This window comes from Marmota flaviventris, chromosome 6 (assembly GCF_047511675.1).
Source record: "Marmota flaviventris isolate mMarFla1 chromosome 6, mMarFla1.hap1, whole genome shotgun sequence".
Lineage (NCBI taxonomy): Eukaryota > Metazoa > Chordata > Mammalia > Rodentia > Sciuridae > Marmota > Marmota flaviventris.
Genome location: NC_092503.1, coordinates 125,912,734 through 125,931,738, shown reverse-complemented (window position 1 = coordinate 125,931,738; position 19,005 = coordinate 125,912,734). Strand labels below are relative to the sequence as shown.

At 35.5% G+C, this 19,005-nt stretch overlaps 2 pseudogenes; one reads left to right on the top strand and one right to left on the bottom strand.

Annotated features, from left to right (window-relative positions):
- Positions 1-558: 558 nt before the first annotated feature.
- LOC139706257 (olfactory receptor 2G6-like) lies at positions 559-1,489 on the bottom strand (annotated as a pseudogene).
- Positions 1,490-12,527: 11,038 nt separating this feature from the next.
- On the top strand, positions 12,528-18,484 carry LOC139706151 (olfactory receptor 2G6-like; annotated as a pseudogene).
- The last annotated feature ends 521 nt before the right edge of the window (positions 18,485-19,005 follow it).

Below are 19,005 nucleotides of genomic sequence, written 5' to 3'. Positions count from 1 at the left end.
TTTTTCTCAGTAGTAGTTTAAGTAGATTCACAGATTTTGTGCAGTATGCCAAAAAAAAAATCCACTTTTTGAAGTTTGGTGATGTTGTATTTTTTTCTTGAAAGAGCTGAGATAATATATACAAAATGCTTGCAACAATATAACAAGAGAATTGTTCTACAAAGGAAATACTACAATAATTTCTTCATGCTAATATATATTTTTCAATTTTTCAAACAATAAATATAATTTTAATTCCCTAATTATGTATGCAGGTATATATGTATATATGTGCAGTGAAAATCTACAAAATCTTCCATTCTTACTATATGTGTAGCCTTTCAAATACATTTAATAAGGAAGTTTGTGAAAATATTTTTAAAACACAGGTTCCATGAGCTACAGAAATTGAATCTCAATGTTTTTTTTTTTTTGAGACAATGTGGGCCACACTGTATGTTAATGCAGTTAGAGAGGCAGGCAGTCAGTCACTTTAGGGAGTAGTCATTTAATATCGTGTCTCTTTAATAAGTTTCCAGCACAGAAAGTCACTGCCCTTTATATTTTCCATTAGAAATTTTATTCTCTCCTCAGCAGTCTCTTCAGGGCTCCTTTCACATCCTTGTTCCTCAAGGTGTATATGAGGGGGTTGAGGGTGGGAGTCACAACAGTATAAAAGAGTGTGAGGAACATGCCCTGGCTGTGGCCAAAGGATCTCTGTGGTTGGATGTATATGACTGAGCTGGTCCCAAAATAAAGGGACACCACTAGTAAGTAGGTGAGAGCCACAGGTCCCTAGAGCCTTGCACCAAGCTTGGGATGACTTAATTTTTATCACAGAATGTGCGATAAATCCATAGGAGACAGCTATCAATGCCATGGGAAGGAGGAGGAGAACTAATGTAGCTACAAAAAGCTGGACATGTTTTGCATGGATGTCAACACATGCCAACTTGATCATGGCAGTCACTTCACACAAGAAGTGGTGGAGGCAACGGTGCCCACATCTAGGAAGTCGCAGGGTGATGGTGCTTTGGATCAGAGTGTTTCCCACTCCACTGAGCCAGGCAATTCCTGCCAGGGCCTTGCAGAATGATGGTTGCATGACAGTCGTGTAGTTGAGAGGTCTGCAGACAGCCACATAGCGGTCAAATGCCATGATAGTAAGGAGAACACACTCAGTGGAACCTAAGGAGAGGGACACATAGAGTTGTAGGACACAGCGGGTGGATGTGATGGTCTTGGCTGGTCCCCTCAGGTTCCACAACAGCTGGGGCACGATGCTGGTGGTGAAGGCAAGGTCAAGAAAGGAGAGATTAGTGAGGAAGAAGTACATAGGTGTGTGGAGTTTGGAATCCAGGCAGGAGACCAGGATGATGGCTGTGTTGCCCACAAGGGTCAGAAGATAGGATATCAAAACTACAACAAAAAGTATGATTTCCAACTGGGGCTGGTCTGAGAATCCAAGCAAAATAAAACCTCCCTCAGAGGTTTCATTGTTTTCTTCCATCAGTCTTCAAAGGTAAAAGCGAAAAATAGAATTCCATTTAGAGAAGTATCATTATTACTATTTACCTACAACATTTGAGATAAAATTTAGGTAAGGTTTTTAACCATGAAATTACACAAAGAAGAATAGATATAATTATTAAAATATATTCATGAATGCAAAGGCATTTTTGTGTCATTTTTTGGTCACATTAACTATTTGATACCTCCTATTTTTTTCATGAGCCGTCTCTTCCCCCTTATTGTCAAAAGTTATTATTAAAGACAATCTATTTAAGAAAAGCTTCCACTTGGTTGCAATGACAAAAATCTGACGAACATACTGCTCAAACCTGATAATATCAACTTAGAGGAGAAAAAGTTTATTTTGAGCTTATGTTTTCAGAAATTCAGTCCACAGTCAGCCAACTCCATGGTTCTAGGCTTGAGGTGAGGTGGAACATCATGGAAGAATGGCATGGTGGAGGAAACTTGCTACTTCATGGTGTCTGGGATGCAGAGACATAGAGAGGAGCCAGGGGGACAAGAGCACATTAACAGTGACCCACCTCCAGCCATACCCCTCATACCTACAGTTACCACCCAGTACAATGGATCATTCAGTGATTCATTCATAAAATCCCACAGGAGCTTTTGGAAAACTCCTCATATCCAAACCATAACAGTGGCTATTTAAATGGGAGGGGAGTAACAGGTGCATGCTGAGACTAATTTTAAGCTATCATTGAATGGATTGTCGGTGATTGTTGCTCATAATTACAGAAATTGCAATAAAAAAAAATAAATAGTGGATAACAGTGAAGAATTTGGTCGGGGAAATAACTAGAATCTATTTTGTGTCTTTTTTTGTCTCACAGACAAGGTGAATTCTGATGATGTTTCTTACATTTAATTAACTGATGTGAGAGATATGGGGTTAGATTCAGGTGTCAATATAGAAGGAAACTAAATAAAGCTACATTATCTTTAATAACAAACTTAGGAGTGTTTACATAAAATCTTTTACCTCTTAAAAGTGATGAAGAAATAGGTCATATATACATATGAAAACACACAAGCAGAAAATCTCAGATGTGCACACATATTTTGAGACAGATAGGTATGAGATGTTTTTGATATAAATAAGGGGGAAATCTATAACAAATTCCTTTAAAGACAAGGTGCTTGCAGTTTTTTTTTTAAATCATGAGAAGGCAAATCATATCTTGTTCAACTCACTTTGCATTGCTCTGCTTAATAAATAAAAGGAGATTGGATCATAGTACAATCCTCCCTGCCTCTTTACTTACTATTTTTATGATGTTATCATTTGTGCTCCCAAATTTTCTGTCTCATGATAGCATCTTCTTGATTCATTTACTTTTATGAATAATGAAGGATCATATTTTTTTGTTTTATTTAGATGTATTTGTATTCAAACAGTAAAGTTGTGTCTGGAATGCGGGGGGAATAATGTCTTAATGCTTTAAATTCTGGACCTAAATTATAGATATGCATAGCTAATAATAATTCAACTCAGAAAGCCTGAATAATATGCTATAGAGAGTTCCACATTCTGCATATTCCTAATTCTGCTTAACATAAAATGGTAATTTGTCTCAGACTGGTATGTTTTTAGTTTGAGTTACTAAAGTAACTAATTCAGTAGTTTAAACAAATGCTCAGATCTAATAGAAGTATAAGTTTTTCCCATTTCCTTAAGAAAATAACACAAAGTATATACTTTTAAAAACTTTAGAATCATTTTAAATTTGAATTCTTTCAGAATGTAATGTTTTCTTAAATATGTTTATTCATAAGCATAAATCAGAAATTTCCACTTTTCTATATTTGAAAATTACATAATTTGATAGGATATTAGGTTTAGAAGCAACTTTATAGATAAAATTTTAGTTTGTTTTCTTTTTTAAGATTTTAAATGCAGAATCTAGTATGTAACATATCTGTTAAAATTAATAGAATTCAAAAGTGCTGTTAAAACCAATTGAATTAATAACCTGATTATATAATATTAAGATCATTTTTGTTTGTGCAATTCATATCCCACACTATTTACTGTGAATTTTTTTACAGCTATACTGAAGTACTATTGATAAATATAAATTGAACATATTCATAATATACATGATGTTTGATACATGTAGTCATTGTAATATGTTTACCACAAAACAGCAATTTAATTTTAAGTTTATTTAGGTAAATAACATTTGTGTATGTGCTTATGAGTCTACAAGAATCTTAAATATGTAGGAATAATCTAATTATTCCTCTCACATTTTACTATTACAATACTCAAAATATTGTTAAAACATTGGAATTGTAAGTAATTTTTCAAGAAGAGCTTTCCACTTCTACCCATGAATTATTCTATTTTTTTATTCTGATTAGATGATTATGTTGAAGAATAACTATTCTATCCAATCTCCTGAGAACCAGCTCCTAACTCTGAAATGGGATGTGTAGGAATTTGCTTTCTCCACAGTTCAAGTCTGACTTGAGGCTTGAATGGAGTCACTGAACAAGACCTAGAAAGGAGAGTGGTCAAAAATGTTTGTTTGTTTGTGTGTGTGTGTCTGTGTGTTGAAACCAAAATAGAATTGTAAAAACCTCTTTTCAAATCTTATATATGAACAACGGACTGAAGTACTATTTGGAAAATAATTGTCCAGAGAAAAATCCATTTTTTCTTTTGGCAAAAAGATCAAGAAATTTATTCTCCCCAAGGTTTTTTATGATAGTTCTTATTGTGTGAATACAGTTATTTTTAATGAACATGCAGAGGGAGAGACACAGTGACTCAATCAGGGAAGTAGCTAAGTTGGTGCTGACTAGTGTGATTGGAGGCAGCTCAGAGTGGGAAGACATGGCAATGCAAGACATTCAGAGGATTACTTACATCCTCTAGGTCATCTCTCTCTTTCCCTTTCACAATTATTGGCATGTAGAGAATATTGCTGGTGATATGACCTTAGCATAATAAGGTTTCTCTCTTGGAGTGAATATAACTGCCCTATACCCAGGTGAAAGTAAATATGGCTTGAGTAATTTTCCCTGGAGAAACTCAGATTAGAATAAATGAAAAATACACAGGATACGGATTCTCTCAAGACCATCTGGATCTATATTTCTAAATTTCTAATTATCATGGAGTTGATTAGTGTCCAGAACTTTTCTCTCTCAAGAGAGACACATAAAGGAAGGTATTTCTCAACAGAACATTTTTTTTTGTTTTTCCTGACAATATCAAAGGAAAATTCTCTTATCCATATTCAGACCTCTTACATACATATGTTCTTTAGTTCATTGCTATGGGTGCTATGGGTGCTATGAATGAAGTCTGTATCATTGCTATTAGAAGTTAACTACATAATTGAGTAAATTAGCCATGTCTCCTTTGTAGGCCAGTTACTTTCACTAACAAGTATAAATATTTTTCAGTGTCAGAAAATATTAACCATAGATCATTGCCTCATTAACATTCCATTATAAGGGTTTACCAAATTATTTGTATAAATTCCACATTTATAGTCATTAGATTTGCATAAAATGTTACTGTACAATATAAATTATTGAAATAAATATTTCTTATAATTAAGTATATGCATTTTATTGTATATTTAATAAGGCAACTTAAGTGTTATCTGCCTCAAGAAACTTTTCAAATCCCAATTCTATGTGAATATTTATGCAAATATTATTTGTCTTAATTTTATCCCTATTTATTGATATTCTAAGTTTAAAGTAAGTTCTTTATCTATTTCATTCTTTCATATATATTTGTTATTCTGGAAAATCAGATATCTAATATTGTCTTTATTTTGGTGGATCATTACTTGATCCACTAAACAATATATTTCTTCACTAACTTGAAATACTATTTGTATGGCATGTTGCTATTTCAGATATCTGTACCTTTTTACAAAGTTTATGAATTTTTCATTATATATTTCCAGAGATATACCCAATGATTACATCTATTCATACAAATTTCATATTATTTTTGTTACTGTTGCCATTTTATGATTTAGTTTTTTTGGGGGAGTACTAGGGATTAAACCTAAGGATGCTTAATCACAGCCACTTTTTATATATTTTTATTTATTTACTTTTATTGTTTAAAAAAATAAATGATAACAGAATGCATTACAATTCTTCTTGAACATAAAGACCACAATTTTTCATATTTTTTGTTTGTATAAAATTATGTTCACACAAAATCGTATCTTCATACATGCACTTTGGATAATGGTGTCCATCACTCTCCATTATCATTGCTAACCCCCTGCCCTCTCTCTTCCTCTCTCACCCCTCTGCCCTATTTAGAGTTTATCTATTCCTCCAATGTTCCCCCTCCCTACCCTACTATGAGTCAGCCTCCTTATATTAGAGAAAACAATCACCATTTGTTTTCTTGGGATTGGCTAACTTCACTTGGCATTATCTTCTCCAATGCCATCTATTTACCAGCAAATGCCATGATTATATTCTCTCTTATTGCTGAGGAATATTCAATTGCACATATATGTCACTTTTTTTAATCCATTCATCTATTGAAGGACATCTAGTTTGGTTGCACAATTTAGCTATTGTGAATTGTGCTGCTATAAACATGGAATGTGGCTGTGTCCCTGCAGTATGCTGTTTTTAAGTCCTTTTGGTACACACCAAGGAGAGGAATAGCTGGGTCAAATGGTGGTTCCATTCCCAGTTTTCCAAGGAATCTTCATACTGTTTTCCATATTGGCTGTACCAATTTGAAGTTCTACCAGCAATGTATGAGTGTGCCATTTTCCCCAAATCCTCGCCAACACTTATTGTTGTTTGTCTACATAATAGCTGCCATTCTGAATGGAGGGAGATGGTTTCTTAGAATAGTTTTGATTTGCATTTCTCTACTTGCTCAAGATGATGAACATTTTTTAATATATTTGTTGATTGATTGTATATCCTCTTCTGAGAAGTTTCTGATCATGTCCTTGGCCCATTTATTGATTGGATTATTTCTTTTTTTGTTGTTGTTTAGCTTTTTGAGTTCTTTATATACCCTACAGATTAGTGCTCTATCTGATGTGTGAGGGATACACATTTGTTTCCAAGATGTAGGTTCTCTATGCACCTCACATATTGTTTCTATTGCTGAGAAGAAGCTTTTTAGTTTGAATCCATCCCATTTATTGATTCTTGGTTTTAATTCTTATGCTATAGGAGTCTTATTAAGGAAGTTGGTGCCTAATCCCACATGATGAAGATTAGGGCCTACTTTTTCTTGTATTAGATGCAGTGTCTATGGTTTAATTCCTAGGGCCTTCATCCACTCTGAGTTGAGTTTTGCTCATGGAGAGAGATAGGGGTTTAATTTCATTTTGTTGCATATGGATTTCCAGTTTTCCCAGTATGATTTGTTGAAGAGGCTATCTTTACTCCAATACATGTTTTTGGCTCCTTTGTCTAATATATGGTAATTGTAGGTTCATGGGTTAGTCTCAATGTCCTCTATTATGTACTGTTAGTCTACTAGTATGTTTTGGTGCCAATACCATGCTGTTTTTGTTACTATTGCTCTGTAGTATAGTTTAATGTCTGGTATACTGATGCCACCTGCTTCACTCTTCCTGCTAAGAATTGCTTTAGTTATTCTGGGTCTCTTATTTTTGCAGATGAATTTTATGATTGCTTTTTCTATTTCTATGAGGAATGCCATAGGGATTCTGATCAGAATTGCCTTAAATCTATATAGTGCTTTTGGTAGTATTGTCTTTTTGATAATATTAATACTGCCTATCCAAGAGCAAGGTATATTTTTTTTTCATCTTCTGAGACCTGCTTTGATTTCTGTCTTTAGGGTTCTGTAGTTTTCAATGTATAGATGTTTCATCTCTTTCGTTCAGTTTTCCCAAGTATTTTTTAAGGATATTGTTTTGTTTGTTTGTTTGTTTGTTTTTGCTGCTGTTTATTTATTTATTTATTTAAATCTATTTATTTATTTATGTATTTTTGATTGCTTTTAATTTTTAAATACATGGCAGCAGAATGCATCACAATTCTTATTACACATATAGAACACAATTTTTCATATCTCTGTATATAAAGTATGTTCACAACAATTCATGTCTTTATTCATGTACTTTGGATAATGATGTCCATCATATTCCACCATCATTGCCAAACCCCTGCCTCCTCCCTTCCCCTCCCACCCTTCTGCCCTATGTAGAGTTCATCTCTTCCTCCCATATTCCCTCTCCCTACCCCACTATGAGTCACTCACATTATATCAGAGAAAACATTCGGCATTTGTTTTTTTGGGATTGGCTAACTTCAATTAGCATTATCTTCTCCAACACCATCCATTTACCAGCAAATGCCATGATTTTATTCTCTTTTATTGCTGAGTAATATTCCATTGTGTATATATGCCACACTTTTTTAATACATTCATCTACTAAAGAGCATCTAGGTTGGCTCCACAGTTTAGCTATTGTGAATTGTGCTGCTATAAATATGAATGTGGCTGTGTCCCTGTAGTATGCTGTTTTTAAGTCCTTTGGGTACACACCAAAGAGATGGATAGCTGAGTTAAATAGTGGTTCCATTCCCAGTTTTCCAAGGAATCTTCATATTGCTTTCCATGTTGGCTGCGCCAATTTGAAGTTCCACCAGCAATGTATGAGTGTGCCATTTTCCCCACATCCTCGCCAACACGTATTGTTGTTTGTCTACATAATAGCTGCCATTATGAATGGAGGGAGATGGTATCTTAGAGTAGTTTTGATTTGCATTTCTCTAATTGCTAGAGATGATGAACATTTTTTCATATATTTGTTGATTGAATGTATATTCTCTTCTGAAAAGTTTCTGATCATGCTCTTGATCCATTTATTGATTGGGTTATTTTTTTTTTTTTTTGGTGCTTAGATTTTTGAGTTCTTTATATACCCTAAAGATTAGTGCTCTATCTGATGTATGAGGGGTAAAAATTTGCTCCCAAGATGTAGGCTCTCTACTTACCTCAAAGAGTGTTTCTTTTGCTGAGAAGAAACTTTTTAGTTTGACTCCATTACATTTATTGATTCTTGGTTTTAAATATTGCACTATAGGAGTCTTATTAAGGAAGTTGGGGCCTAATCCCACATGATGAAGATTAGGGCCTACTTTTTCTTGTATTAATGCAGAGTCTCTGGTTTAATTCCAAGGTGAGTTTGTGCATGAAGAGAGATAGGGCTGCCTCTTTTTTCTATTTCCTGAAATAAATTGAAAAGTATTGGTATTAGTTCTTCTTTAATGATCTTGTAGAACTCGGCTGTGTATCTGTCCTTTCCTTGGCTTTTCTTGGTTGATAGCCTTCTGATAGCATCAGTATTTCATCACTTGATATTGGTCTGTTTAAATTGTGTCTATCATCCTGATTCAATCTGCGGAAGTTGTATGACTTAAGAAATTTGCTGGGGGCTTCAATATTTTCTACTTTAATGGAGTGTAAGTTTTCAAAATAATTTATAATTATCCTTTATATTTCTGTAGTGTCTATTGTGATGTTACCTTTTTCATCACTTATGCTGGTAATTTGAGTTCTGTCTTTCTCTTTGTTAGCATAGTTAAGAGTCTATCAGTTTTATTTATTTTTTAAAAAGAACCAACTTTTTGTTCTGTCAATTTTTTCAATGGTTTCTTTGTTTTGATTTTTTATTTCATTGATTTCAATTCTATTTTAAATATTTCTTGCCTTCTACTGCTTATGCTGCTGATTTTTTCTTCTTTTTCTAGGGCTTTGAGATGTAAAGTGAGGTAATTTATTTGTTAACTTTTTCTTCTTTTAAGAAATGATATCCATGCAATGAACTTTGCTCTTAGAACTGCTTTTATAGTGTTACAGAGTTTTTGATATGTTGTGTCTATGTTCTCATTTACCTCTAAGAATTTCTTAATTTCCTCTTTGATGTCTTCTGCAACCCATTATTCAGTAGAATATTGTTTAGTCTCAAGGTGTTGGAGTAATTTTTATTTTTTATTTTGTCATTGATTTCCAATTTCATTCCATTATGACCTGATAAAATGCATGGTAGTATTTCTACTATTTTGTATTTGTTATGAGTTGCTTTGTGGAATAGTATATGATCTATTTTAGAGAAGGATCCATGTGTTGCTGAGAAGAAATTGTAACTGCTTAATGCAGGTTGAAATATTTTATATATGTCAGTTAAAGTCTAAATTATTGATTGTATTATTTTGTTCTATAATTTCTTTATTCAACTTTTGTTTCAAAGATCTATCCATTGGTGAGTGAGGTGTTATAAACTCACCCAAGATGATTGTGTTGTGATCAATTTTACTCTTGAACTTGAGAGGAGTTTGTTTGATGAACATAGCTGCACCATTGTTTGGGGAATATATATTTATGATTGTTATGTCTTGTTGGTGTATGGTTCCCTTGAGCAGTATATAATGTCCATCTTTATCCCTTTTGAATAACTTTGGATTGAAGTCTTCTTTATTTAATACAAGGATGAAAACCTCTGCTTGCTTCCTCAGTACCTCAGATTTGTATGATTTTTCCCAACCTTTCACATTCAATCTGTGTATGTCTTTTCCTATCAGATGAGTCTCCCATAGGCAGCATATTGTTGGATCTTTTTTTAAAAAATCCAATCTGATAGCCTATGTATTTTGATTGGTGAGTTTAAGCCATTAGCATTCAGGGTTACTATTGAGGCATGGTTTGTATTCCCAGCCCTAATTGTCTATTTTTGTTATTTAACATGATTGGTTTTCTTCTTTGATTAGTTTTTCCTTTAGGGAACTACCTCCTTCTGCTGATTTTCATTGTTGTTTTTTGTTTTCTCTTCATAGAATATTTGTCCAAGGATGTTTTGTAGTGCTAGTTTTCTAGCTATAAATTCTTTTATCTTTTGTTTTTAATGGAAGTTTTTTTATTTCATCTTCAAATCTAAAGCCTAATTTTGCTGAATACAAGATTCTTGGTTGGCACTTATTTTCGTTCACAGCTTCATATATGTTTTTCCAGGATCTTCCAGCTTTTAGAGTCTGTGATGAAAAATCTGCTGTTATCCTAGTTGGTTTTTCCCTATATGTCATTTGATTCATTTTCTCATGGCTTTTAAAATTCTCTTTTTATTCTATATGTTGGGCATTTTTATTATAATGTAACTTGGTGTGGATCTGTTGTGATTTTGTACATCCAGCATCCTGTAGGTTTCTTGAATTTGTATTTACAATTCATTCTACATGATTGAAAAGTTTTCTGATATTATTTCATTGAATATATTGTTCATTCCTTTGGTCTTTTATGCCTTCCTCTATCCCAATAACTCTTAAATTTTATCTTTTTATGCTATTCTGTATTTCTTGAATGTTCTTCTCATGGTTTCTTACCATTATCATGTGTGACCTATTTTCTTTTCAAGATTATGCATTTTGTCTTTATTGTCTGATGTCCTATATTCCAAGTGGTCTACTCTGTTGGTGATGCTTTCATTTCAGTTTTAATTTGATTTATTGTTTCTTTCATTTCAAGGATTTCTGTTTGGTGTGTGTATTTGTTTGTTTGTTTTATAACTTCTATGTTCCCATTGAGGTGCTCTTTTGCTTCCTGTATTTGTTTATGTAGCTCCTTGTTGAAGTGAGCTTTCATTGCCTTTATTTGCTCTCTTATATGTTCCTTCAGTTCACAGAACATTTTAAGCATGTACATCCTAAACATCTTCTCTGTAATTTCTTCTGTTGTGGCTGGCAATGATTCTAATACTGTGGTGTCTTGATTTGTTTGGGGGCACTTTCTTTCCTTGTCTTTTCATGTTGCTCATGTGTCTTCCTTTTCAGCTCTGTGGGTCTTGGATGTTATTGTTTTTACCTTATAGGTTTGTAGTGCTCTTGTAGAGTTCCAAGACCTCTCCTTTGTGGGAAGAACAATGTTAACAGATCCCAATATAAACAATATACCACCTTATGAACAATTTGTTGTTATTAAGATGATTACAGCTTAGCCTCAATGTACAGAAATGTTGTATTCAATTATTTTCTAAAATATAATCAGTAGTTTTGTAAAATGGTTTACAAAAAGGTTTCTGATGGTGGAAAATGAACAGGTTGGGGTGTAGGATGATATGCTGAGGAGGTAGGATGTGAGGATATAGAGTTAAAATATCTGAGGAAGTGTGAAAGAGAAATCTAATGAAGAGGGTTAATAGCAAGAGAATAGACAAGATGTAATTTAGGGTAGACAAGTACATGGGAAGATAGTAGAGTACATAAAACAAACACACATATGTATTTAGAAAAATATAGGATGTTAAAATAGTAAATTTGGACGTGGAAAGAAAAATGAAAGAAAAAAAGTGAAAAGGGGGCATATACAAAACCTCTATATTATAATGATTTAGATGACTCAGTCTTCAAAATCCTATTTCATGCAAAGTTTTTGGTTTCACATATGTTGGGGTTGTGAGGGCTGGAGGATAGAACACTAGAAGAGAAAGAGAAAAAAAAAATACTAGAAGTTAGAAACCAAGATTGTTGCTAGTTTTAGAGAACAGTATCTTTTCTGCTTCTCTTCTCATCTAACAGGTGGGGTTGTGTGTTGTAAGCTGGTGTCTTTGCCCTATTTATGGTGGAGGTATCCAGGGAGGGAAGGCTAGTCCTGGTGCAGGACACCTGGAAGCAGGGAGTGGTACCCACCAGTCCCTACAGGGAGAATGTAACTCATGGTTCTCTTTCTGGGACTGCTCGTATGAGTTGAGCACCCAGTAATATCTCCCTATCTTGTCTGGAGATTTCCCAGTTCCTTGTCTCTCTGTTAGGCTCCAAACTTTAGCCCCTCTCCCTTAGCAGTTCTCAATTGAGGAACCTCTTACACTGGGGTTCCCTTGGGTGTTCCCCTGGTCACACTGCATACCTGTCCAAGTGAGAGTTGTTTTGTGTTGGGCAGTTGCTGTGTTGGGTTACCGCTGCTGTGAAGAGGGTGGAGTTGAAAACCTGGTACCTGGCCAGCTGGAGATCCAATCTGGAAGCTGCCCCCACCAAGTATGATGAGGAAGGTGAGTCATGATGCAGGCAGTCTGCTTCCAGCACCAGTGTGTCTGGTGACATGAGGGGAACTGGGTGATGACGTTGTGCTATGGGTAGGTAGTAGCTGAGTGACTTGAGTAGGAGTGGAGTTAAGTCTGGGAGTTCTGCAGAGGTGCTGATAGATGATTCTGGTAAGATGCTCTCGAGCTCTGCTTGGATACAACTTCAGACTTTGGGTGTTGTGGGCCAGGATTCCAGAGTCCTGATCAATGCTAAGGCTCAGAGCCCTGCATGTGGTCTCAGTGCTGGTGATTTCTGCAGAAAGCAGTTGTATAGGGATCCTCTAACACTTTCCAAGATGCAGTATTCCGATTAGGTGAGATCTGGATCACAGAGAAACACAGAATGCTGCCTCCCTCTGGCCTGCAATCTTCAAGTCCACCACTTGTTTATATTTTATATAGAGACAGAGTCTTGCTGAGTTTTTAGGGCCTTGCTAAATTACTGAGGCTGGCTTTGAACTTGTGATCCTCCTGCCTCTACCTTCTGAGCAGCTGGGATTACAGGCATGTACCACCACACCTGGCATTATGATTTAATTTCACATGACTTTTAACATATATGTAAATATACTTTTCAGAATTCTCATCCAATTACTGTTTTCAAACTACTCAGACAAATGTCTTTGGTATTTTGATGGGGATTGCATTGATTCTGTGTAACGATAGCAGTAGTATAACCATTTGATAATATTAATTTTGCCCTTCCCTACTCCACAGATCTTCCTTCTATTTTCATGGTATCCTCACTTCAACCACCCCTCACCCTCCTTATTTTGTTCTAACTGTAATCATTGCCTTGGTAGCCGCCATCACCTCCATAGCCACTGCAGCTGCTTTGCTCACTCAGAGTATCCAGACTACTCAGACTGTTGTCTACTGCCATGACAGAAGCCTTTGTCATTCAAAATGACTTAATAAACTGTCCTTAGCTGCTATTTAAGTCATTCAGCAAGAACTAGACCTCCACCAGGAACAACTAGATATTCTGTTTATGTTGCACAGGCTCACTTGAGACCCTGAATTTCATAGTATTTGTATCACCCAATATGCTGTATCTGAAAATGTAACCTTACACTTTTCTAATTTTTCTCAGTATTTTAAGGGAACTTGGGATTCTTACTATGTTATGATTATGCATAACCTTACTAAGGCAATTTTCAAAATCAATGAGATAAAGGTGTCTGTATTGACAACCTCTTATTTTTTTCCTGGGATGGACTGAACATTGGAAAAACATGATAGCCAAATTACCTAATCCTTATAATGCTATTACCCTGGCCTTACTGTTTATAATAGCAATGATTTTTTCTTATGTTGTGAGACACTTATGCAACCATGTAAAGGCCACCGAATGAAAAACAGCAATCCTGGCAGAAATCCTTGCAGCACAGTGAGATGTGGGGACAAGTGCATGGAATACTGCATACATGGCAGTGGCATAGGTTAAGGGCATGTGAGTGGCAAATGACTCCCCTGTGCTAGGTGTGTGAGTGTCAAACTACTTACCCTGTAGGCACAGCCCTGGGCATGGGGTCACATGTTGTAGTCCCTGTGCTTGCTCCATGGCCCGTTCCTTGATTAGTCACTGCTGGAACAGTTGGCCAGAAATTGTATTGGTGGCTTCTTGTAATCTGCTTAGCTACTGCCTGAGTATATATACATGGTAACTGAACAATAAAATCAGACCTGATTTCTGCTTGGTCTCCAGAGGTCTTGATTTAGCAACTCCACAGCCACACTCTCCTCTACCCTGTTCCATGGTCCTACTTGCTGGACGAGAGAGAGAGCTCATGCAGATGCCAAAGAAAATTAGGCTCATATTTTCCTAATGGGCTATATAATTATCTGAATCTGAACATAACAATCTAAGATTTATAGATTTATTTGTTTTCTAGTTAGGCTGTTTGAGACCTAATCAGAAATTTTCATTAGAAAGGCTTTTATAAAGGAATATTTATAATATCATAGTTAATCAATATGCTGCAGGGTGTTCTTTGGGAACCCCAAAATTGACCAATCAGAAGTTTGAATTTTCATAACTATACCTCTTAACTTTGCAAGTTAGTAGTTTGAACTATACTTATACAGGATATATAATTTATTTTATAAAAGGCCAATGGATTATATTAGTTCTCTCTACTTTGTGTATCTTACAATTAAAACATCTTAAAGTGTGTGGCCTTGAGTTAGATTTTAAAATGAATTAGATTTTTCTAGAGAGAAATATTTATAAAGCAGAACAATACCTCCAATAGAGAGATCACAGAAGACTTTTCTTAATTTGAATTGTTGATTGTACCTTCAGTAATTGATTGCTTCTTAGAAAAGTAATGAATATTAATGATAGACGTATCTAATAGCTCCTATTTCATATTATAATTATTCTTACTGTATCGCAAACTCTAATTACTCTATGTATTTTTTTTAGTTTATGTATCTATTATATCTGTTGTGTAACTATTATGTATCTATGCATATAGAAATCATTTTATTTTCAACTTGCTCTGTTTTTTGCAGTTTGCTCATTGATGGCATATGCATTTCATTTTTAGGTAGTTCAGTATATATCTTAACCCTGTTTTGCTATATGACTCTAATGTCTATTTTATGTTTGTATTTGGGATGTTCATGATATGCATTTGTCTCCTATTCTATGTAACAAAACAGTTTATTATTACATTATTTTATATGTGTATATTGTTTCTTTGTATATAATTCCAGTAATGAAATGCTCAAGTTTTTGTTCATTATTTTTTTTTATTGATTACAGTATAGGGCTTTTATTCCCACAGGAATAAAATAGAAATTATTGAGAAAGATAACTCACAATTGGGAACAATGAAAGGAATCAATTTTAGCAACCCTGCATATTTTATCTTACTGGGATTTTCTGACCAACCCCAACTGGAGATGGTTCTTCTTCTTGTCACCTCTGTTATCTACATTTTGACACTGCTGGGGAACACAGCAATAATACTTGTTTCACACTTGAACCTCAAACTCCACACACCCATGTATTACTTTCTCTCCAATCTCTCCTTCCTGAACCTCTGTTTTATGACCAGTATTGTACCACAAATGCTTTGGAATCTCAAAAGCCCTGAGAAAACCATCAGTTACACATTGCTCTGGGATTGGGTTCCCCAGAGTGTGTCCTCCTGACTGCTATGGCCTATGACCATTTCAATGCTATCTGTAGATCTCTCAGTTATGATATTATCATGTACCCAAAGCTTCTCCAGTAACTAGTAGTTGTGTCTTGGACAAGTGCTTTTGTGGAGTCCACAGTTCAGACCACCTTTTTTTTCCAACAGCTTCTCTGCAGCCACCACAGGGTGGATGATTTTATGTGCGAGGAGCCTGCACTGATTAAAATTGCTTGTTTGGAAACAACCTTCTTGAAATATGAGCTCTCCATAGCTACTGTCCTCTATGTGCTCACACCTTTGGAGCTTATCCTATGACTGCATTGTTAGGAATACGTGGAGGATAAAATCCACTGAAGAGGACTGGGATCTGGCTCAAGTGGTAGCGCGCTTGCCTGGCATGCGCGGGGCACTGGGTTCGAGCCCCAGCACCACATAAAATAAAGATGTTGTGTCCACCAAAAACTGAAAAATAAATATTAAAAAACTCTCTCTCTCTCTCTCTCTCTCTCTCTCTCTCTCCTCTCTCTCTCTCTCTAAAAAAATCTTAAAAAGGAAATAAACTAAAATTTTATCTCTAAAGTTGCTTCTATCAAATTATGTGATTTTAAAATACTAGAAAACTGGTAATGCCTGGATTTATGCTTATGAATAAACGCATATTTAAGAGAACATTACATTCTGAAAGAGTTCAAATTTAAGATGAGTCTAAAGTTTTTCATATGTATATATGACCTATTTCTTCATCATTTTTAAGAGGCAAAAGATTTTATGTAAGCACTCCTATGTATGTTATTAAAGAAAATGTATCCTTATTTAGTTTAATTCTATATTGACACCTGAGTCTAACCCCATATCACTCAGATCACTTAATTAAATGTAAAAAACATCATCATCATTCACCTTGTCTGTGAGACAAAAAAAGACACAAAATGCATTCTAGTTATTTTCCTAACCATATTCTTCACTGTTATCCACCACTTTTTTTTGTATTGCAATTTCTATTACTATGAAAAACGATTACTAACAATCTATTCAATGATAGCTTAAAATTAGTCTCAGCATGCACCTGTTACTCCCCTCCCACTTAAATAGCCACTGTTGTGGTTTGGATATGAGGAGTTTTCCAAAAGCTCCTGTGGTAATGCAGGAACATTTAGAGGTGAAATGATTAGATTATTAGAAACATAGCCTAATCTATTTTATGAATGAATCACTGAATGATCCACTGTACTGGGTGGTAACTGTAGGTACATGGGTATGGCTGGAAGTGGGTCACTGTTGATGTGCTCTTGAGGATTATATCTTGTCCCCCTGGCCTTCTCTCTCTCTCTCTCTCTCTCTCTCTCTCTCTCTCTCTCTCTCTCCCAGACACCATGAAGTAGCAAGTTTCCTCCACCACGCCTTTCTTCCGTGATGTTCCACATCACCTCAAGCCTAGAACCATGGAGTTGGCTGACTGTGGACTGAATTTCTGAAGCCATAAGCTCAAAATAAACTTTTCCTCCTCTAAGTTGTTATTATCAGGTTTGAGTGGTATGTTAGTCAGATTTTTGTCACTGCAACTACATGGAAGCTTTTCTTAAGTAGACTGTCTTTAATACTAACTTTTGACAATTAGGGGGAAGAGACAGTTCATGAAAAAAAAGAGGAGGTGTCAAATAGTTAATGTGATCAAAAAATGACACAAAAATGCCTTTGTATTAAAAGACATTCCTAAATGTCTTTTAATAATTATATCTTTTCTTATTTGTGTAATTTCACTGGTTAAAAATCTTACCTAAGATGTTATCTCAAATGTTGTAGATAAATAGTAATAATGATACTTCTCTGGATTGAATTTCTATTTTTCTCTTTTACCTTTGAAAGACAGAAGAAAACAATGAAACCTCTGAGGGAGGTTTTATTTTGCTTGGATTCTCAGACCAGCCCGAGTTGGAAATCATCCTTTTCGTGGTAGTTTTGATATCCTGTCTTCTGACCCTTGTGGGCAACACAGCCATCATTGTGGTCTCCCACCTGGATTCCAAACTCCACACACCTATGTACTTCTTCCTCACTAATCTCTCCTTTCTTGACCTTGCCTTCACCACCAGCATCATGCCCCAGCTGTTGGGGAACAGCCAAGACCATAACATCCACGTGTCCCTCTCCTTAGGTTCCACTGAGTGTGTTCTCCTTAATATCATGGCATCTGACCACTATGTGGCTGTCTGCAGACCTCTCAACTACACGACTGTCATGCACCCATCATGAACCTGGCAGGAATAGCCTGGCTAAGTGGAGTGGGAAACACTCTGATCCAAAGCACCATCACCCTGCGGCTTCCTCGATGTGGGCACCGTCGCCTCCACCACTTCTTGTGTGAAGTGACTGCCATGATCAAGTTGGCATGTGTTGACATCCATGCAAACCAAGTCCAGCTTTTTGTAGCTACATTAGTTCTCCTCCTCCTTCCCATGGCATCGATATCTGTCTCCTGTGGATTCATTGCACATTCTGTGATAAAAATTAAGTCATCCCAAGCTTGGTGCAAGGCTCTAGGGACCTGTGGCTCTCACCTACTTACTAGTGGTGTCCCTTTATTTTGGGACCAGCTCAGTCATATACATCCAACCACAGAGATCCTTTGGCCACAGCCAGGGCATGTTCCTTACACTCTTTTATACTGTTGTGACTCCCACCCTCAACCCCCTCATATACACCTTGAGGAACAAGGATGTGAAAGGAGCCCTGAGGAGACTGCTAAGGAGAGAGCAACATTTCTAATGGATGTTTTGTGCTCAAAACTTATTGAAGAGACATAATATTAAATAACCATTCCCTAATGTGCAGTGCATGTGTGGCTGCATTTACTAAATACAGTGTGGCCCACATTGTCTCAAAAAACAACATTTAGATTCAACTTCTGTAGCACATGAAAACTCACATATGTGTCACAAATATTTTCACAAACTCTCTCATTAAGTATATTTAAAAGGTTACTATGAACATAAATTACTAACAATCCATTCAATGATACAGTATAGAGAAAGAGTGGTAAACTGTCCCCCCACAAAATACATATTTGCTTGCAAACATGATTAGGGAATTAAAATAATATTTAATGTTTGAAAAGTTGAAAAGTATATATTAGTATGAAGAAATTATTGTAGTATTTCCTTTTAAGAAGAATCCTCTTATAACATTATTGCAAACATTTTGTACATATTATTTCAGTTCTTTCAAGGAAAAAAAATAACAAAACCAAACTTCTAAAAGTAGGGATTTTTTGGCATAAAGCACAAGAT